The sequence below is a fragment of the Squalius cephalus genome, assembly GCF_949319135.1.
Source record: "Squalius cephalus genome assembly, chromosome: 9".
Taxonomy (NCBI): Eukaryota; Metazoa; Chordata; class Actinopteri; order Cypriniformes; family Leuciscidae; genus Squalius; species Squalius cephalus.
This window is the reverse complement of record NC_137130.1, coordinates 44,032,315-44,055,584: the sequence shown is the minus strand read 5'-3', so window position 1 is coordinate 44,055,584 and position 23,270 is coordinate 44,032,315. Positions and strand designations below refer to the sequence as shown.

Sequence of the window (23,270 nt, the reverse complement as noted above, 5' to 3'; positions counted from 1 at the left end):
GGACTGCCACGGCAGACCTCTTTGCGTGATCACGAAGGTAGGCTAATGGCTGAATCGGAATTTATAAGCAAAATCACGGGAATCAATAGCCTAATACAGCCCAGTTGTGCTAAAATAAATACCATGAGACGTCCATCATCAGATGAATGATATGGAAAAAGTAAGTTAGAGCCGCTAAAGCCAGTGCTACTACCCATGCGAACATGAATACTAAGCTTTTCCCTCCAAAAATGTAGCCTAAAACTTATCTAAGTTAATATACAGTATTTCGTTGTCACCCTGCCTCTCCAAATGCAAAACTGACATTAACAAAATGCAATAATGCAATAACAGCTGAAAAAGTACTTGGGTGTGTATTTTATTTTATATTTACCATTCAATAATGCAATCGCTGCTGTCTGTCCCATAGAAGAACATGACAGCCAGCGTATGTTTTGAAACTATTGGGGCTTACATGAACCACATGACAGCCATAGTGGCGACATCAAAGAGTGTCGCAACTCTTTCTCTCTATGGCTCTGGCCTAGACGATTCAATCCTGAGCATGTGCATTACTTTATGTACTATTTTGTGAATGATTTGGCTGTATTAAAGAACTATTAAATGCTAACTCTAATCGTATCTTATTATCGGTTTACCATGGTAATTTTAGTTAAGATCTATTGACTAATGTTTTATTGTACTTAAGACACAGAATAGATGAAGTTATTGTTTATAAACTAACGCTTGGTGACTTCAGGCTAGTAGTGCTGTTTTACATTAGTGCGTCATTCACTTGGCTTCTTCATATTTCCATCAGGATTGGTGGATCAGCTCAAACTCAGAATTTTACGCAAATGATGATAATTCACTGTATTAAATGAAGACATCAGACAAACCCGAACGCAAGCAGTTGATTTTAAAATTTAAAGCGCGACCGTTTTTTTGTTGTTGAATTATTTTTTACGAGATTTGTTCTCCAATGCTTGAAAGGTTACTGTTCCTTTTCAAGGCGGTCACTTCGACATTATACTGGACGTATATTGGAACTCCTTCCTTCTCCACTTCTCCATTTCCACTGAAATCTTATAGGCTAACACCAGCTGGAGACAGCTGGCCAATTGACGCGAAACATGCAAATGCTGACCGGACCGTGGGCAGTATAAATAGCATGGGCACGACAATAAAGTCAGAATCTCTTTCTTCACGCTAGAAGTCTTATCTGAAGTCATTGTGGAAGTTGCAATAGAGGTTACTCACCATGTTTCCTCCCCGCATCCGATGGCTGCTACTACATGCCAGATATGTGCGGGTCCTATTGACCGAGGCACACTCACAGACGACAGGCATGTGCCGGTCTGCCAGTGCGCGCCCTCAGGGGAATAAACCCGGGCATCAGCGGGGATGAGGCCCACTGCCGCCAGCATGCCGCTGGTGGGCCCGCCCAAAGACGAGTTGACGCTGCCCGTCGCCACTCCGGTCCTTTTCGCGGGCTCGCTAGAAGGACTCGACACGATAGGCTCCGTTCAAAAGGATACTTAGCCCAGTATCTCAGCCAGGCTACTTTAAGAAAGACTCCGTCTTCCACGACGTCCTATGGTAAGTCGTGCGCAAGATGCGCGTCTAAAGAGACGAGGCAAAGGCCATGGCTCCGTGTCTAAAAGGCACGGAAGTGCGGATGCTATGAGTCTCTATTACAGTCCAGCCTTCCTCGATGTCTCTCTTCGTTGGTACCTCGCCCCGCCTAAATTCGGCTAAGCCCAGCCCGCCAAATCGGCTCCGAACCCATATGAGCCCTGTATCCCTCAGTGCAACTGGCCATTCTGATTTAACTACATATTCACAGTTGTTGTCGCTACGCCACTTACGCTGTGTTTATGTACACAATGCACACTGATATGTGCTATGATTTGTGCCGTTATATATTGCCCTGTTTCCTTTAGTGCAAAATGGCTATACTGATTACCACATATTCACAGTTGTTGTGCGATGCAAATGACGCTGTGTTTACTTACACACCGCACACTGATATGTGTTCATGATTTATGCCACTATAAATTGCTCTGTATCCTTCAGTGCAACTGGCTATTCTGATTACTACGTATTCAAAGTTGTTGTGTGATGCAACTGACGCTGTGTTACGTACACACCGCACACTGTTATGTGTTAGGATTTATGCCATTATATATTGCCCTGTATTTTTTAGTGCAACTGGCTATTCTGATTACTACGTATTCACAGTTATTGTGCGATGCCACTGACGCTGTGTTTATGTACACACTACACACTGATATGTGTTATGAATTTTGCCGTTATATATTGCCCTGTGTCCTTCAGCGCAACTGGCTATTCTGATTACTACGTATTCACAGTTGTTGCGCGATGCCACTGACGCTGTGTTACGTACATGCTACACACTGTTATGTGTAATGATTTATGCCATTATATATTGCCCTGTGTCCTTCAGTGCAAATGGCTATTCTGACTACTACGTATTCACAGTTGTTGTGTGATGCAACTGACGCTGTGTACACACTACGCACTGATATGTGTTATGATTACGCCGCTAAATATTGCCCTGTATCCTCAGTGCAACCGGCTATTCTGATTACGTATTCACAGTCGATGTCGCTATGCCTCTGACGCTGTGTTTTTGTACACACTAATGTAACTATGCTATCACGTTGCCTTGTATCCTTCAGTGCACCTAGCTATCCTATCTAACTGCGCATAGTCACAGTTTGTCGCTACGGCGACTTGCGCTGCATCTGTGTACACACTGAAGCGTTATGCTGTTATGTTGCCCTTCAACGTAACTGACCATTGTGGTTGAACTGCGCATATTCATGCAGTTTCGGTCGCTTCGGCGACTTGCGCTGCATTATACACACAGATTTAAACACACAGTTTAAAATGTGCACACTGTTGTGTTATGCTGTTGTGTTGCCCTCTATAGTGCAACAACCAGCTATCCTATCTAACTGTGCATATTCACAGTTCTGTCGCTACGGCAACTACACTGCACTTATGTACAGATGTGGCCTTTAAAAATGCGCGTCTCAGAGAGAAGAATGCTGCGAGCACTTCCGAAATTCTGCGGGATCGTGCAGAAGGGGGATTAGATGTTGGACGCAGGAAATAATAAAACCTGTAGATGGCAGTCGAGTTTCATGTGGCCATACTGAGTTGACGAAGTATGACGAATACAATGTTTTCTTTTGCCAGTTACATAAACAGTCACATATTCTTCATAAAAATCTGACTCAAACGCGCATCATTTGTCTTTTTTTTTTTTCTGTGTACTTACAGTAGAAGAGACGTGATGTAGGCTATGATAACTGAGTCTTATAACACAATAATTTGCGAAGACCTTTGAAGAGACCGAGATCATTTGCGCATTATCATTATCTAATTTTACATTTAGTTCATTTTTGCATCTTAACGTTTTAAATAGTTTTAACATGGTTGTAATGCGCTTTTCTGCATTACTGTACAGTACTTTTTATATTATCATGTTTCCCTTATAGGCGTCGATTTCGGTGGGGACTGTGGGTATGCACCCACCAGATTTCGTCATGAGTCATTTTGTACCCACCACTTTTAACTTCAGTCCATAATAATTTGACTTTGGGTTCTATTGACCGTTTTCAGTGGTTATGAGGAGCTTAATTAATTTAACCTGAGATGTGCGTTATATCGCCTTTTGATCATTCTTTGTGTTGTCGATTTTTGACACAGTTTCATTATATGTTCATAATAATTTGATTCATAATTATGTCATTTTTTTCTAAAAGTAAAAAAAAACTAAAAGATTTTCTAAAAGCAATATTCTAAAGAGATACAAAGACAGTGTACGCCACCAGATTTCGTCATGAGTCATTTTGTACCCACTACTTTTAACTTCCGTTGACCGTTTTCAGTGGTTATGAGGAGCAATATGAGAGTTTTTTGTAATCATTGTCTGACACAACAAAAAAAAAATTATAATATTCATTTTATTTTAATTTTCGTGTTCGCATTTATGAGGGGAAAAAACAACGTGTCAGTTTACGGTTATGGACGTGAGCGCTCTAAAAGCGGCACTAAAAGACTGCTTTAAAACTTTCACAGAGACCTCAAACAGAACAGCTGCCTTTCTTTAAATTGAATTTCGTTTTGTATTAATTATATCTTAATTTTAATCAGTGTTTCGTGAACCATTTGCCTGGATTTAAGAAGTAAATAGCAGACAATCACGACATTGGAGGCCCCGGCGATATCTCATAAATGAACCGAAACTCAGCGTGTAATGAACATTCACATTTACAGTGTATTTAGACACATTTAGACGCATTCACAATCATTACTTTTACCGGTTCTTTGTGGCAAACTTTATGCGTGCGGTCGTGCGCAGTGCGGCTATATTACGTAAACACTCATGATCCATATAAGTAGGCTAATTAAATTAATATAAAGGGGCGATTTGTCCATGAATTACTTAAATGAACAACTAGCCTAGTATACTAGTCGACTAGAAAAAAAAAGAAAAAAAAACCTTTTAGTCGAAAGCAGCCCTTATTCCACATATTTTCAAACCATGCAGGCAACATGACATCTGTGTTGAGCGAGCGACCGGAATGAATAGCGGAGCGGAATATTCAGAAATGCGCTCTCCACTCACGAGCTCTGATCGGAACAAACCCGAACCTCACTGTCTGCTGAACTTGCAGAATCATCAAAATATAATATTTTCTAAAGAAGAATTTTAAAACTTTATTGGTGGTAGTTGAGAAGAATTCCTCTTTCCATATCTAAATCATTTCGAGTGCAATATAAATGTACATTACTGTTATTCTTATTATATAAGAATAATACGTATTTTTTACAACATTTTTAACATAATAGAGAATATAAGTTTAGCGTGTTGTGTGTATTTCCTAATTATAAGCTTTTGGTGAAATTGCAACAAAACTAAAAGAGTAAAAGTGCATAAAAACATAAAAACATGGCGTCGTCTCAAGAAATATCTGCGTACACACGAAACCACTGAAACCGATTTTAAAACGATGTAGCCTAGTAGGCTATACATACCAGACCAGGCACTGTAATTCTGCCACAGTATACTAAAAACGTAGAAGACTTAAAGCATGCGCATAAACCTTGCGCGCTATACAACAATAATATTAGGCACAGTAGCTTCTTTTTTTCTTTTCTTTTTTTATCAAGAACTTTGTTGAACAATATGAACAACCATAAATGGTCTGGTACAAAATATGAGTCACGATATTCGATAGTTAACGGATGCATAAAGCTTGCCACAAAGAACTGGCAAAAGTAATCATGTGTCAAGTATAGCAAGGAGACATTTTAATTGTTTACTAATAATCTAGTGTTTTATGTGTCAGTCAAAGATGTTGACAATGCTGACTCGTCATCTTCGCAGATATTGTGAACGTGCCTATAGAGAGAAATGCACACTTACATAAGAGAGTTGTCTGTTTCTTTTCGTTTTGAATTGTTTTGTTTAAAAGTGGACATTTCAAGCTTTCTAGATACATTTCTGAGTTTCGGTTCATTTATGAGACGAGCTCAGTTCACGAGCAATGCAAGTTATATCGCGCCGGTGCCTCCATTTCCTGATTAAATAGTCTTAAATGCGTCTTCGTGGACAGAAACCAATATAATCTTCCTGATTTAATCACGTAAAACATAAGTCTAAATACAAGCACCACTCTTCTGAATGATGGTAACCACAAACCTCCAAGAGTTTGTAAACCAATTGTTTGTAAAACATATTTAATACTTACAAATTAAAAAAAAAAAAAAAAAAAAAAAAAAAAAATTGTTTTGCAGTGTATAGGCTAAATAAAACGACATTAAGAAAGTTATTTCCAAAATGTAATTAATTGCACAGTCTTTGTTTTAGCTGCTTGTTTTAGCTGCTAACAATTGCACAGAGTCAAGGAAGTACAACCACCCACCCCCCAGGTCTGCCGATTCAACCCCCAATGCTAATCGATCTCCTCTCAGGGAATCAAAAGAAAACCGGTTTTTCCAGTTTTCACCAGCGTGTGGTTGGGGTTTTAATCCCTTGCAGTTCCTTTGTTTAAATGCTATAAGCAAATCTACTATACATACGCTTTAAGTTATTTCAAATTAATGTTTATAGCTTAATTTGTTGATATCGCGTAACTTAATTTGACATATGTTGATATAACCAACTGACATTGTAGATTCCATTGCATGCCAGGAAGAGGCTTATGCTTTGTTTTAAGTAATGAGCATTTACTATAATATAGCCGCACTCAATCGCACGACCGCACGCATAAAGCTTGCCACAAAGAACCGGTAAAAGTAATGATTATGAATGCGTCTAAATGTGTCTAAATACACTGTAAATGTGAATGTTCATTACACGCTGAGTTTCGGTTCATTTATGAGATATCGCCGGGGCCTCCAATGTCGTGATTGTCTGCTATATTTACTTCTTAAATCTAGGCAATTGGTTCACGAAATATTGATTAAAATTAAGACATAATTAATACAAAACGAAATTCAATTTAAAGAAAGGCAGCTGTTCTGTTTGAGGTCTCTGAGAAAGTTTTAAAGCAGTCTTTTTGTGCCGCTTTTAGAGCGCTCACGTCCATAACCGTAAACTGACACGTTGTTTTTTCCCTCATAAATGCGAACACGAAAACTAAAATAAAATGAATATTATATATATATATATATATATTTTTTGTGTCAGACAATGATTACAAAATTTTTCTCTCATATTGCTCCTCATAACCAAAACGGTCAACGGAAGTTAAAAGTAGTGGGTACAAAATGACTCATGACGAAATCTGGGCTGGGTTTCCCGATAACGATGTATCTTAGCTCTTAAGAGCGCTTTCTACGTGCAAGATTACGAACGCTCGCAGCAATTCCACGAGCGTTTCCCAAAAATGAACTTAACATGAAGAGCCACGTGCATTATGCTCACACTAAATTCTCTGTTGCGCTTAGTATAAATGCGCATTGCATGCACAATCATCTTAATAGTTGTACAAAAAAGTTATGCGCTGGCAAGAACGTCACTTTGCTGTTTTAATAAAAGCAATGTTAAATATTCTGCATGCACTCATCTCCTGGAAACCACAGCAATGACAAAGCATATAAAAATTCGTAAACGTTGTCCAATACCCCTTCTTGTCTTAATGAACCTTTTGCATTTACAAATATTTTCAAATGTCTGTATAATACAGTAGCCTACTGTAAATATTTGTGTCTATTACTATTTATAATTTATATTTTATTGTGGATGTTTTCTCACAATCATGACGTAATGTGAAGTAAAATAAAAAATCTAATGTAAAGTTGTTTTTTATGCGCCACCTGGTGGATATTCTGTGAAGCGAAACACATTGAGGGATTTTTTTAAGTAGGCCCCCCCGAAGCACTTGCAGAATTCTGCGAGACTCTACGAGACGAATTGCCGAATGCCGCGGGAGAAAACGCGCGTTTTTAAAGGCCAGATCTGTACATACAAGGACGTGTTTTTGCTATTTGTTGCCCTGTTTCCTTCAGTGCAAAACTAGCTATCCTAATCTATCCATGCATATTCACAGTTTCTGGATGTATGTACGTACACGGATGTGTTATGCTGTAATGCTGCCCCGTTTCCTTCAGTGCAGCTAGCCATCCTAATCTAACTGTGCATCTCAGTTTCTGTCTCTACACAGTTTCTGTCGCTACGGCGACTTACGCTGCGTTTATGTACGTACATGGATGCGCTATTCTTTACGCACTTGTGTTATGCTGTCATGTTGCCCTGTATCTTTCAGTGCAACTAGCTATCCCAGTCGAACTGTGCATATTCACAGTCTTTGTCAATACGGCGACCTGTGCTGCATTTATTACACATGGATGTGTTCATGCTGCGGTGTTGCCCTGTATCCTTCAGTGCCTATACTGAGCTAACTGCGTATATTAAGTTGGCACTACAGCGACCTATGCTGTTACCACTGCATGAAAAGACTCAAATCCGGCAAAATACGGGCATGGTAAACTCCTGTGTAATTTGATGTTTGCCGGATGTATGAGGGAAAAAGCGGATCAGAGTAACATGGAACAGTATATTTCCAGATAAACCCAGAAACCTCACATATGCGGACATATACAGGAATCCGTGAAATTTCACGGACATATACAGCTGAAACACTGCTGGGTGTGAGAGGACTGACAACTGTTAGGTGTGAAGACCTTTCATATGTTAATGACTGACACAGTGCTGGCTGTTCTCAGAGGGAGGGGTGGCCAGGGAGGACTTCAGGATTGAATTATCTCTGGAATACTAGGTTAGGCTACAGTAAACAAGCTTTTTGTACAGAAAAATAAATAAATTCTTAAGGCCCTGAAACACAAAACCGACGTCAAAGAACTAGCAATGACTAAAGCCGACTCTAGGGTTGACTCACGTCGCCTGTGTCAGGGCCTTAAAACCACTGCATGAAAAAAAGTCTCTTAATCAAATATTTTTTATAAAAACAGGACAAAATAAACACCCAGTCTGAACATATACGTTCACAAAAACATCTGAATATTTAATGAAATAAACAAAGGAATTTAATTAGTGCTGGGAAAAAATTAATCGCATCCAAAATAAAAGTTTGTGTTTGCATAATATATGTGTGTGTACTGTGTATAATTATTTTGTATGTATAAATACACACATATGCATGTATTTATTTAAGAAATATTTGCATGCATATACTGTATATACATTTATACATTTATACATAATTTATATTATATATAAATATAAATAATTTATATATAAATAAATAAAAATCTTAAATATATTCATGCATATGTGTGTATTTATATATACAAAATAATTATGCACAGTACACGCACATATATTATGCAAACACAAACTTTTATTTTGGATGCGATTAATCGCGATTAATTTTTTCCCAGCAATAAATTTAATGGAACAAATAAAGAAAAATGAACCAAACATTTCAGAATATCTCAAATTTTATTGTGAAGTTTTACAAATTGCAGACAACAACATTTGTCACCTTTTTCACAATTGGCTTTTAGCTTGCTTAGTTGGGGACATTTAATTTAATATTCAACAATATTATTGATCTGCCTGCGTTGACACTATTATATGAGATCTGAACTGAGCTGGACGATGACATCACGGTTTTCTCCAAAGTGTCTATATATATACACATTTAAATTTATTTATTTATTTATTTATACAACAAAATGAATCACCACTGAACTGACTTAAGCTGGACTTTGAAGCTATTTTCTTCTAGAAAACAAACTTTCTTGCATTATTTTCCTGTTATCTCTGTAAAGCTACTTTGAATCAATCTGTATTGTAAAAAGCGCTGTATAAATAAAGGTGACTTGATATTTATTAAAAAGGTAGAAGGAACCTGAGCTTTTCTACTCCACTGAATTGAAGACCGAGGTCACTACAGTTAAAATATCTTGCTGAGTTAATCCACCTTTAAACTATTAATGTCTATGAACAAATATGTATTTTTATGTTTGTGTGCCTCAGCATTTCTGAGTGAACACCGCTGGTTTACTCCATAGACTGTAAAAAAATATGGACGTAGTGTCCGTGACGTCACCCGTAGGTTTCTGAAGAGCATTTTTGAAGCCTAAAGTGGGCGGAGCCGGCCGTCGCCATCTTGGCCTTGCGTCAAAATTCTGTTGCGTGAGTGGAGCTGAGGAGCCTGGCCATAGATATGAGCCTGGCTATCTGAAATCACCTAGCTCGACGTGATCGAGTTAGCTGATGATGTAAAGCCAATTAAAAGTTCCTGTTTTTGCCCTTTGAAATATTATAATAGTTATAAGACATGGCTACAAGTGAGACTGTGTATTACTTCGAGAGTGTTTGTGTGTGACAGTGATTTATGTGCATACATGTCAGTCACTCTTTCATGGTCCGTCAGCGCGGCATCGCTCAAGTTCGTAGAGAGCTTATTCAGTCCATTTTAAATTCTGATTTTGGCCACCTCTCAAATGGGTTAAACCGTTAAACCATAGATATATTGCCTTTGAAGTGCAAGTAAATGCGCTAGAAAATCCGCGCTCATTCATGTGCATTTATTGCATGGACGGAGAAAGCGCCGACACCTGCAGGATTTCATCTGACGGTACATAAGCATATTATAATCTATCTGTTCCGTGAGAGCAGAACGAACGAGCCTTTATTGACGTTTTAAATTTGAAAACCCCAAAAAGCAACGAAATTGTCAGACATCCATTAGTGCAGGTTCACAGAGGAAAACAACTGAAATACAGCGCTGGTTGTTCTCTCAAACGATAGCAGCTACTCGACGACAACGACTGAATCCAAAGACGTGGGCTTTGTACCCAAGTATTAAATTGTATGAAATAATCCCGAAAAAAAGCACAAACACTGCAGAGAAGGCAAGTTCAGCAGCAACATTTGCTGAGGTGAAGTGACGGCTAGTAACAGCAGACAAACGGCTAGCATTGACATCAGCGGGAATCCACCTGTCACTCAAGTGGCCACACCCTTAAATTTAAATATTAATCAACTAAACGGATGAGTTATAGACCCCTTTTGCGCGGACGTCACAGTTACGTCACGGCGCTAGCTGGAGGCAAAACAAACGGAAAACTGGAGGCGGCCAATACAAACCAGCACAGATTCGGCTTCATAATAAGGAGCTTAAATTATTATTTGTATTATTAAATGTCATCTTGTTGTGTTGTTGGGTGCAAGAATCGATGAAAAATGAGTATGCTGTATCTGGAGTTTTTATTTCTAGAAAATATTCATATCATTAAAATTGCACCGTAATATGTCACTCATTGCCGTCTTCTTGGCGCTGGCTAGGCAGAACTGCGGATCGCACCACACAAGTCTTTACATGACCATTCAGCACATAGTTATAGGCATCTAAATATAAATATATATGCCATCAGTTTCTCTTTAACCTCGGTTTCTCTATCGGGTGTAGAAAGGCCACTCAACCAAAGGTAGCGTTAACGTTAATCCTGTCAGATCGTACATTGACTGAGCGTGTACGGTCATCTGTTTCCGTCCGTTAAAATTAACTTTTGCAAATAACAACCGCGGTCCTGGACAGTGAGTGACCTTGCACATTAAGACAAAATCGGATTTTCTCCAGTCATTGTTGAAAAACCAGCTAACAAAACTTGCAAACTAGCGTTAGTGAAGCAGCCAGAGGGATCTTTCTGCCTCCAGCTAAGCCCCGCCCACACAAATACGTCACCATGTTTACCAACTGTAAAAGGGTCTATAAAAAAATTCACCCCCCTCACAGTTGTTATGAAGGGCAAAATTAGCTGTATAGACCAAAGCCACAGAGAGAACCAGGCTGTAAACATATTTTTTTCTGCTGTAAAGTTGGTAATTTTAACATGAGGGAGATACAGATTTGACTCACTTCTGCAGCCAGGCCAAGCGGCCAGTTAATGAATTGCAGTTTAACTCACTTCCGTGTTGGTTTCAAGAGAGAGACGGGGAGGTTGCCGCTTGGTTTACTCACTATTTTAAAGTGTACTGTCGATCACGTGATATGACGTCATGACGTGCAGCTGACGTTACCTGAAAAATCTATCCAAGATGGCTACCCTCTCGAGCGACGTGGTATGAAGCATGAAACAACTTGTAAGTAAACCAAAACACTTCAAAACTACTTTGCTTGTTGTAATATTGTAAGAATATCATATTACACGTGATATTTGACTGTTAGACGAGGCTATTTTTAAGTTGCAAGCGCGGTGCCGCGGGCACGATTGCCGTCAGTCCGCCTGCTAGTGACAGAATATCCTGTGTAACGTTACTGTTAATGTCGTGGCAGGGCAATAATGTCAACGTTAGTCAATAACTCTTTTCAGCAAGCGATAGTCCTTCTGTTTTTGATTGTGTTGCTGCTGTTTGTGTTAAGCGCCCTGCTCTGGTAAGTTCAATGTGATGTTATTCCTACATGCACCCAAATGAGCTAGTGGCTAACGTTAGCAGTTATGTTAACTTTTACTCAAACAAAGTTAAGGTTATGGACATAATAGTTACCGAATGAACTATGCAAGTTTTTATTAAACCTTTACAAATGTCTTTTCATTATAGGTTTAAGTGGAAGGAGTGCAGTGAGCATCCCCAAAATCAAGGTGACTCAAATGTTAATTTAGGCTGTAACTATTTTTCACCATTTATTTTATTTGGAGCCTAGCAGCTAATTCATTAGCATCAATCAAAAGTCTCTTAAAAATTAAATATCTTGCTGTCTGTTTTTGTGTGCATGTGCAGACCTACATTGTCACCAGAGAGCAACTTTATCGGTAAGTTACATTCAGTTGAAATTTTGTATCATTAATTTGTAAAAAGGTTGATTGCATAATATGACTGGTTTCATATTGATTGTTTTATCTGTGCAGGTAAAGGACTTCTTGGGGAAATGGCCGGCTCTTCGGATTGAATCACAGGTAAAACAGACTCACTTTTCTTTTCTGCCACTCTTCACACATATTTCTATGCCAAATTTTTAATATGTATCACATTCAAATGGAACAGCAAATGCCACTATTCACTGTGTGTAAGAACTATCACTTTGCATGTGACCATGTTGCTCAACAATGTATTTTCACAGAACATGTTGCATCACAAATGTGTTTTCTGTTGCAAATCGAGTATTAGTCTTTTTATATAATTTTTTTTGTTTGTTTTTGTTTTTGTAGCTTTGTGCTGAGTTCCAACGCATCACAAACGTCAACATACGGAACCAGTTCTATGCTGTGCTTGACCAACATACACCTGCACTGGTGGCCTTGTATAGGCAGAAGGCGGCACGAACCGGTAAGATATCAGAGGCGCTGCGTGAGATCCTAAAGATTTATGAACTGATATGTTTTGTCTCTTATGTTTACTGTGATGGCCAACTTATTCAAACTGAAAATTCAGTTTTGTGGTTCTTGCAGATTGTGAATCCACTTAAACGCTTTTAATTTCAAACTTTACAGGAATCTGTAAGGTGCCTCCATAATTCAGTGAACAACCCACACAAATACGATCGACAAACCGGGTAAGACTGCGTATTGTATACTGTAAATGTTAGTTTAATCTACTACTATATGGATTTGAAATACCAAAACTGAATTTCATTAATGATGCCTGCAACTTTTTCCCCCAGAATAAATTCATCACATAACCTGGCTGTGACCACTTATCTCTTCGAAGAATTAAGGACAACTTTTACAGACGTTGACCCTGAATGTGCAAAAGGTAATCTTAAAGATGTTGTAATCATTTTAATGTCCTCTGTTTTACTTAGTTTTATTGGCATTACATTTATTCATGATTTATTCAACAGCTTCCAAGACGTATTTTGAGACTTTGTGGAGGAAGTATTCTTTGGCTCAGCCTGAAAAGGCCCAGAAAAGAAACACTATGAAGAACACTGCAAAGAACCGTCAAAGAAAGAGACGGGTAAGTTAAGAAACTGGTTAAGCAGTTTTTTTTGTTTGTTTTTTTCAGAATGTAACTGTCCTCCTCTCTGTTTTAGTGGTTAAATTACTGTCATGTTTTGCAGTTCCTGGAGACCAGGTCCAGTGTTGTACAAACCAACACAGAAAGGGAACTGTGGAAGACTGCAACAATAGAACTGATGTCTGATGAAGATGCTATTGTTGATGGAAGGCCAGTGTGGATGGTGAGGTCTCCACCAAACAGAACCACAGAGTTATCTGCTCTCTGCCAGGCACTACAAACCAGACTAGAGGCTGACCCACGCTACGTCACACCACCAGTGCATCATGGCAGTTTGAAAAAATGAATATTTTCATAATATTTTATATACACTTTAATTTCTATATTTATTTATTGATCTCATTTTATATTGTATACTTTGTATATTTGTTCCTTTTTGATGTGCATGTTGCTTATCTCCACGTTTTGTATTTTATTCCTTTAAACCTTTGTTCACATTTCTTTTTCCCCATTCATTTTAATGTATGTTTATAATGTTCTTTGGAATGTTCATGTTATATTTGTTTTTGTTCCTTTACATTTTCATCCCCTCAAATATTTTTGTTCCCCCATTCCTTTTTAATGCTTGTTTATAATGCTCTTTGGAATGTTTTATTTACCTTAATAAAAATGTCAGACTTTCTCATTGTTCTTTGTGTGTGTTTTTAAAATTATATTTGAATGTATTAAAATTGGGGGAAGGGGGGGTTTAGTGTATACTGAGCAATATCTGCATAGCTGGCCTATAACCAATCAAATCACTGTGCGATAAGGCCTAGGGTTGGCTATGTTCTAAAAGTAACCAATCAAATCACTTTCCTGGGTTTTCATTGTGTCCTGTCCTCCAATAGTGGTCTGGGTAATGGGAGTGGTTTTAAAAGAAAAGGACCAATAGGGGGGAAGGCCAAAAGGTGCACAAAGGTGTGAAAATGTTCTCTTGAAAAAACCTTTGATGGGATTACTTGCCATGGCAACAAATGGCTGTAGCATGGAAGTATACGTCCACAACATACATCCGATTTGGTATCATTTCGGATGTATACGGATATATACAGACCCATGGAATTTGAGCTATCTGGCCAGTATACTCCTGGATTCTTCCGAATTTCAGCAGTGTATACAGGAGTATACTGGTCCGGATACACCTCTTTTCATGCAGTGTCTGACCCTTCAGACTCGCACATCATTCATCTGTTCACACTCTTCAGTCTCACACATCATTCATCTGTTCACACTCTTCAGTCTCACACATCATTCATCTGTTCAGACCCTTCAGACTCGCACATCATTCATCTGTTCAGACCCTTCAGACTCACACATCATTCATCTGTTCAGACCCTTCAGACTCACACATCATTCATCTGTTCAGACCCTTCAGACTCGCACATCATTCATCTGTTCAGACCCTTCAGACTCACACATCATTCATCTGTTCAGACCCTTCAGACTCGCACATCATTCATCTGTTCAGACCCTTCAGACTCGCACATCATTCATCTGTTCAGACCCTTCAGACTCACACATCATTCATCTGTTCTGACCCTTCAGACTCGCACATCATTCATCTGTTCAGACCCTTCAGACTCACACATCATTCATCTGTTCAGACCCTTCAGACTCACACATCATTCATCTGTTCAGACTCTTCAGTCTCACACATCATTCATCTGTTCAGACCCTTCAGACTCACACATCATTCATCTGTTCAGACCCTTCAGACTCACACATCATTCATCTGTTCAGACCCTTCAGACTCACACATCATTCATCTGTTCAGACCCTTCAGACTCACACATCATTCATCTGTTCAGACCCTTCAGACTCACACATCATTCATCTGTTCTGACCCTTCAGACTCACACATCATTCATCTGTTCAGACCCTTCAGTCTCACACATCATTCATCTGTTCTGACCCTTCAGACTCACACATCATTCATCTGTTCAGACTCTTCAGTCTCACACATCATTCATCTGTTCAGACCCTTCAGACTCACACATCATTCATCTGTTCAGACCCTTCAGACTCACACATCATTCATCTGTTCAGACCCTTCAGACTCACACATCATTCATCTGTTCTGACCCTTCAGACTCACACATCATTCATCTGTTCAGACCCTTCAGTCTCACACATCATTCATCTGTTCTGACCCTTCAGACTCACACATCATTCATCTGTTCTGACCCTTCAGACTCACACATCATTCATCTGTTCAGACCCTTCAGACTCACACATCATTCATCTGTTCAGACTCTTCAGTCTCACACATCATTCATCTGTTCAGACCCTTCAGACTCACACATCATTCATCTGTTCTGACCCTTCAGACTCACACATCATTCATCTGTTCAGACCCTTCAGACTCACACATCATTCATCTGTTCAGACTCTTCAGTCTCACACATCATTCATCTGTTCTGACCCTTCAGACTCGCACATCATTCATCTGTTCTGACCCTTCAGACTCACACATCATTCATCTGTTCAGACCCTTCAGACTCACACATCATTCATCTGTTCAGACTCTTCAGTCTCACACATCATTCATCTGTTCAGACCCTTCAGACTCACACATCATTCATCTGTTCAGACCCTTCAGACTCACACATCATTCATCTGTTCAGACCCTTCAGACTCACACATCATTCATCTGTTCTGACCCGTCAGACTCACACATCATTCATGTGTTCAGACCCTTCAGACTCACACATCATTCATCTGTTCAGACCCTTCAGACTCGCACATCATTCATCTGTTCAGACCCTTCAGTCTCACACATCATTCATCTGTTCAGACTCTTCAGTCTCACACATCATTCATCTGTTCTGACCCTTCAGACTCGCACATCATTCATCTGTTCTGACCCTTCAGACTCACACATCATTCATCTGTTCAGACCCTTCAGACTCACACATCATTCATCTGTTCAGACTCTTCAGTCTCACACATCATTCATCTGTTCTGACCCTTCAGACTCGCACATCATTCATCTGTTCTGACCCTTCAGACTCACACATCATTCATCTGTTCAGACCCTTCAGACTCACACATCATTCATCTGTTCAGACTCTTCAGTCTCACACATCATTCATCTGTTCAGACCCTTCAGACTCACACATCATTCATGTGTTCAGACCCTTCAGACTCACACATCATTCATCTGTTCAGACTCTTCAGTCTCACACATCATTCATCTGTTCTGACCCTTCAGACTCGCACATCATTCATCTGTTCTGACCCTTCAGACTCACACATCATTCATCTGTTCAGACCCTTCAGACTCACACATCATTCATCTGTTCAGACTCTTCAGTCTCACACATCATTCATCTGTTCAGACCCTTCAGACTCACACATCATTCATCTGTTCAGACCCTTCAGACTCACACATCATTCATCTGTTCAGACCCTTCAGACTCACACATCATTCATCTGTTCTGACCCTTCAGACTCACACATCATTCATGTGTTCAGACCCTTCAGACTCACACATCATTCATCTGTTCAGACCCTTCAGACTCGCACATCATTCATCTGTTCAGACCCTTCAGTCTCACACATCATTCATCTGTTCAGACCCTTCAGACTCACACATCATTCATCTGTTCAGACCCTTCAGTCTCACACATCATTCATCTGTTCAGACCCTTCAGACTCACACATCATTCATGTGTTCAGACCCTTCAGACTCACACATCATTCATCTGTTCAGACCCTTCAGACTCGCACATCATTCATCTGTTCAGACCCTTCAGACTCGCACATCATTCATCTGTTCAGACCCTTCAGTCTCACACATCATTCATCTGTTCAGACCCTTCAGACTCACACATCATTCATCTGTTCTGACCCTTCAGTCTCACACATCATTCATCTGTTCAGACCCTTCAGACTCGCACATCATTCATCTGTTCACACCCTTCAGACTCACACATCATTCATCTGTTCAGACCCTTCAGACTCACACATCATTCATGTGTTCAGACCCTTCAGACTCGCACATCATTCATCTGTTCAGACCCTTCAGACTCACACATCATTCATCTGTTCAGACCCTTCAGACTCACACATCATTCATCTGTTCAGACCCTTCAGACTCGCACATCATTAATCTGTTCAGACCCTTCAGACTCACACATCATTCATCTGTTCTGACCCTTCAGACTCACACATCATTCATCTGTTCAGACCCTTCAGACTCGCACATCATTCATCTGTTCACACCCTTCAGTCTCACACATCATTCATCTGTTCAGACCCTTCAGACTCACACATCATTCATCTGTTCAGACCCTTCAGTCTCACACATCATTCATCTGTTCAGACCCTTCAGACTCACACATCATTCATCTGTTCAGACCCTTCAGACTCACACATCATTCATCTGTTCAGACCCTTCAGACTCACACATCATTCATCTGTTCAGACCCTTCAGACTCACACATCATTCATCTGTTCTGACCCTTCAGTCTCACACATCATTCATCTGTTCAGACCCTTCAGACTCACACATCATTCATCTGTTCAGACCCTTCAGTCTCACACATCATTCATCTGTTCAGACCCTTCAGACTCACACATCATTCATCTGTTCAGACCCTTCAGACTCACACATCATTCATCTGTTCTGACCCTTCAGTCTCACACATCATTCATCTGTTCAGACCCTTCAGACTCACACATCATTCATCTGTTCAGACCCTTCAGACTCACACATCATTCATCTGTTCAGACCCTTCAGACTCACACATCATTCATGTGTTCAGACCCTTCAGACTCACACATCATTCATGTGTTCAGACCCTTCAGACTCACACATCATTCATCTGTTCTGACCCTTCAGACTCGCACATCATTCATCTGTTCAGACCCTTCAGACTCGCACATCATTCATCTGTTCTGACCCTTCAGACTCACACATCATTCATGTGTTCAGACCCTTCAGACTCACACATCATTCATCTGTTCAGACCCTTCAGACTCACACATCATTCATCTGTTCAGACCCTTCAGACTCACACATCATTCATCTGTTCAGACCCTTCAGACTCGCACATCATTCATCTGTTCAGACCCTTCAGACTCACACATCATTCATCTGTTCAGACCCTTCAGACTCACACATCATTCATCTGTTCAGACCCTTCAGACTCGCACATCATTCATCTGTTCAGACCCTTCAGACTCACACATCATTCATCTGTTCAGACCCTTCAGACTCACACATCATTCATCTGTTCAGACCCTTCAGACTCACACATCATTCATCTGTTCTGACCCTTCAGACTCGCACATCATTCATCTGTTCAGACCCTTCAGACTCACACATCATTCATCTGTTCAGACCCTTCAGACTCGCACATCATTCATCTGTTCAGACCCTTCAGTCTCACACATCATTCATCTGTTCAGACCCTTCAGACTCACACATCATTCATGTGTTCAGACCCTTCAGACTCACACATCATTCATGTGTTCAGACCCTTCAGACTCACACATCATTCATCTGTTCTGACCCTTCAGACTCGCACATCATTCATCTGTTCAGACCCTTCAGACTCGCACATCATTCATCTGTTCTGACCCTTCAGACTCACACATCATTCATGTGTTCAGACCCTTCAGACTCACACATCATTCATCTGTTCTGACCCTTCAGACTCGCACATCATTCATCTGTTCAGACCCTTCAGACTCACACATCATTCATCTGTTCTGACCCTTCAGACTCACACATCATTCATCTGTTCTGACCCTTCAGACTCACACATCATTCATGTGTTCAGACCCTTCAGACTCACACATCATTCATCTGTTCTGACCCTTCAGACTCACACATCATTCATCTGTTCAGACTCTTCAGACTCGCACATCATTAATCTGTTCAGACCCTTCAGACTCGCACATCATTCATCTGTTCAGACCCTTCAGTCTCACACATCATTCATCTGTTCAGACCCTTCAGACTCGCACATCATTCATCTGTTCAGACCCTTCAGACTCGCACATCATTCATCTGTTCAGACCCTTCAGACTCGCACATCATTCATCTGTTCAGACCCTTCATGTCACAAGTTTGTCCTGTCTTGTTTTGCACTTGGGTGTTTGTTGTGTTGAGCCATGTGCTCGTGTTCATTGTTAGCCCCGCCCTTCTTGTTATCTTGTTATTGGTTTAATTCTTTCCACCTGTTGTCATCGTTACTCTCTTTTGTCTGCCTCCCTATTTAGTCTCCTTGTGTCTGTTGTATTGTGCTGTTACGTTTTCTAATGTTCTTGTGTTTGTTTCCCAGTGTTTTGGTTTGTTTATATTATTCTAGTGTTTTCCCCCGCGTGGGAGTTTTGTTTATCATTGTATTTTGCTTCTATTTTATTAAAATCCCATTTTGGTTTTCTGCAATTGAGTCCTCAGTTTTGTTTTTGAACCCAGTCGTGACAGAACGTAACAGCCATTTTGAGGACTCAGCAGAATGAGCATTCGTGTGGTTCCCCCCGCTACAGCTCAAGAGAGACTAGAACTCCAGCAGGCGTTGGCATCGCAACGCCAGCAGGGCTGGGAGATAGGATGCTTCGCCCAGTTCTTCTGGACAATGGCTAGGGGATTGAATTACCATGATGAAGCTCTTAAAGAGGCATTCAACCACTGTTTGGATGATCCCCTTCCTCAGTGGGAGATGAATGGTTTAAGGATCCTGGACTTTTGGAAATTCACCGATTACCTGCGGCATCGCAAGGATTGGAGGATCCTGCCACCATTAGAGACTGACGGTATTGACCAACTTACCTATCCTTCTTCGCCGAATCAAGTTTTTCCGAATTTAACAAAAAAACGAAGGTTGAGAAGGAGGAGAGCAGCTAAGACTGCTGCATCAGTCTTTGTCTCCATCGAGCCAGTTTTTGTCACTCCAGAGTCTGCAGAGACTGTTCATGTCACGTCTGCCCAGCCAGAGACGGTTCACGTCACGTCTGCCCAGTCAGAGACGGTGCATGTCGCATCTGCCCAGTCAGAGACTGTTCATGTCACGTCTGCCCAGCCAGAGACTGTTCACGTCACGCCTGCCCAGTCAGAGACGGTTCACGTCACGTTTGCCCAGTTAGAGACTGTTCACGTCACGTCTGCCCAGCCAGAGACTGTTCACGTCACGTCAGCCCAGTCAGAGACGGTTCATGTCACGTCTGCCCAGTCAGAGACGGTTCACGTCACGTCTGCCCAGTCAGAGACGGTTCACGTCACGTCTGCCCAGTCAGAGACGGTTCACGTCACGTCTGCCCAGTCAGAGACTGTTCACGTCACGTCTGCCCAGTCGGGGACTGTTCACGTCACGTCTGCCCAGCCGGAGACTGTTCTCGTCGTGTCTGCCCAGCCAGAAACTGTTCACGTCATGCCTGCTGAGCCGGTGTCCCTGGACAAGATGGCCGTACAGCCGGTGCCTGTGTCTGAGCCGGTGGTGTCTGTTCCTGAGCTGGTGGTGTCTGTTCCAGAGTCGGTGGTGTCTGTTCCAGTCCCTGAGCCGGTGGTGTCTGTTCCTGAGCCGGTGGTGTATGTTTCTGGGCCGGTGGTGTCTGTTCCTGAGGCGGTGGCGTCTGTTCCTGAGCCCTCAGTGACCGCGACACTGGCCATTATGGCCACAGCCATGTGGTGTGTGTGGGCTACGCACACACTTGAGCCGGTGGTGTCTGTTCCTGAGCCGGTGGTGTCTGTTCCTGAGACGGTGATGTCGGTTCCAGTCCCTGAGCCGGTGGTGTCTGTTCCTGAGCCGGTGGTGTCTGTTTCTGAGCCGGTGGTGTCTGTTCCAGAGTCGGTGGTGTCTGTTCCAGTCCCTGAGCCGGCGGTGTCTGTTCCCGAGCCGGCGGTGTATGTTTCCGAGCCGGTGGTGTCTGTTCCCGAGCCGGTGGTGTCTGTTCCTGAGCCGGAGCCAGCGTCTGTTCCCGAGCCGGAGCCAGCGTCTGTTCCCGAGCCGGAGCCAGCGTCTGTTCCCGAGCCGGAGCCAGCGTCTGTTCCTGAGCCGGAGCCAGCGTCTGTTCCTGAGCCGGAGCCAGCGTCTGTTCCTGAGCCGGAGCCAGCGTCTGTTCCTGAGCCGGAGCCAGCGTCTGTTCCTGAGCCGGAGCCAGCGTCTGTTCCTGAGCCGGAGCCAGCGTCTGTTCCTGAGCCGGAGCCGGCGGTGCCAGTTCCAGTGCCTGAGCCGGCGGTGCCAGTTCCAGTGCCTGAGCCGGCGGTGCCAGTTCCAGTGCCTGAGCCGGCGGTGCCAGTTCCAGTGCCTGAGCCGGCGGTGCCAGTTCCAGTTCCAGTGCCTGAGCCGGCGGTGCCAGGTCCAGTGCCTGAGCCGGCGGTGCCAGGTCCAGTGCCTGAGCCGGCGCCTGAGCCGGTGGTGCCAGGTCCAGTGCCTGAGCCGGTGGTGCCAGTTCCAGTGCCTGAGCCGGTGGAGTCTGTTCCAGTGCCTGAGCCGGTGGTGCCAGTTCCAGTGCCTGAGCCGTTGGTGCCAGGTCCAGTGCCTGAGCCGTTGGTGCCAGGTCCAGTGCCTGAGCCGGTGGTGCCAGGTCCAGTGCCTGAGCCGGTGGTGCCAGGTCCAGTGCCTGAGCCGGTGGTGCCAGGTCCAGTGCCTGAGCCGGTGGTGCCAGCTCCAGTGCCTGAGCCGGTGGTGCCAGCTCCAGTGCCTGAGCCGGTGGTGCCAGTTCCAGTGCCTGAGCCGGTGGTGCCAGTTCCAGTACCAGTTCCAGTGCCTGAGCCGGTGGAGTCTGTTCCAGTGCCTGAGCCGGTGGAGTCTGTTCCAGTTCCTGAGCCGGTGGAGTCTGTTCCAGTTCCTGAGCCGGTGGAGTCTGTTCCAGTTCCTGAGCCGGTGGAGTCTGTTCCAGTTCCTGAGCCGGTGGAGTCTCCGCCGTGGCCGCCCGAGGGGTCGTCTCCTCCCTGGCCGCCCGATGGACAATCTGCTCCACCCTGGCCGCCTGATGGACAGTTTGTTTCTCCCGTCCCGCCCTGGTCTGTTCCTCCAGTCCCGCCCTGGTCTGTCCCTCCAGTCCCGCGCTGGTCTGTCCCTCCAGTCCCGCCCTGGTCTGTCCCTCCAGTCCCGCCCTGGTCTGTCCCTCCAGTCCCGCCCTGGTCTGTCCCTCCAGTCCCGCCCTGGTCTGTCCCTCCAGTCCCGCCCTGGTCTGTCCCTCCAGTCCCGCCCTGGTCTGTCCCTCCTGTCCCGCCCTGGTCTGTCCCTCCTGTCCCGCCCTGGTCTGTCCCTCCTGTCCTAGTGGAGCGTCTGGTAGCCGCTCCTTAAGGAGGGGGTTATGTCACAAGTTTGTCCTGTCTTGTTTTGCACTTGGGTGTTTGTTGTGTTGAGCCATGTGCTCGTGTTCATTGTTAGCCCCGCCCTTCTTGTTATCTTGTTATTGGTTTAATTCTTTCCACCTGTTGTCATCGTTACCCTCTTTTGTTTGCCTCCCTATTTAGTCTCCTTGTGTCTGTTGTATTGTGCTGTTACGTTTTCTAATGTTCTTGTGTTTGTTTCCCAGTGTTTTGGTTTGTTTATATTATTCTAGTGTTTTCCCCCGCGTGGGAGTTTTGTTTATCATTGTATTTTGCTTCTATTTTATTAAAATCCCATTTTGGTTTTCTGCAATTGAGTCCTCAGTTTTGTTTTTGAACCCAGTCGTGACACTTCAGACTCGCACATCATTCATCTGTTCAGACCCTTCAGACTCACACATCATTCATCTGTTCAGACCCTTCAGACTCACACATCATTCATCTGTTCAGACCCTTCAGACTCACACATCATTCATCTGTTCTGACCCTTCA

General features: G+C 42.6%; 1 protein-coding gene across 1 annotated transcript in view; it reads left to right on the top strand.

Annotated features, from left to right (window-relative positions):
- The window catches only part of LOC307164987 (uncharacterized protein), a 188,619-nt gene that overhangs the window by 87,547 nt on the left and 77,802 nt on the right, over positions 1-23,270 (top strand). The window lies entirely within an intron of this gene.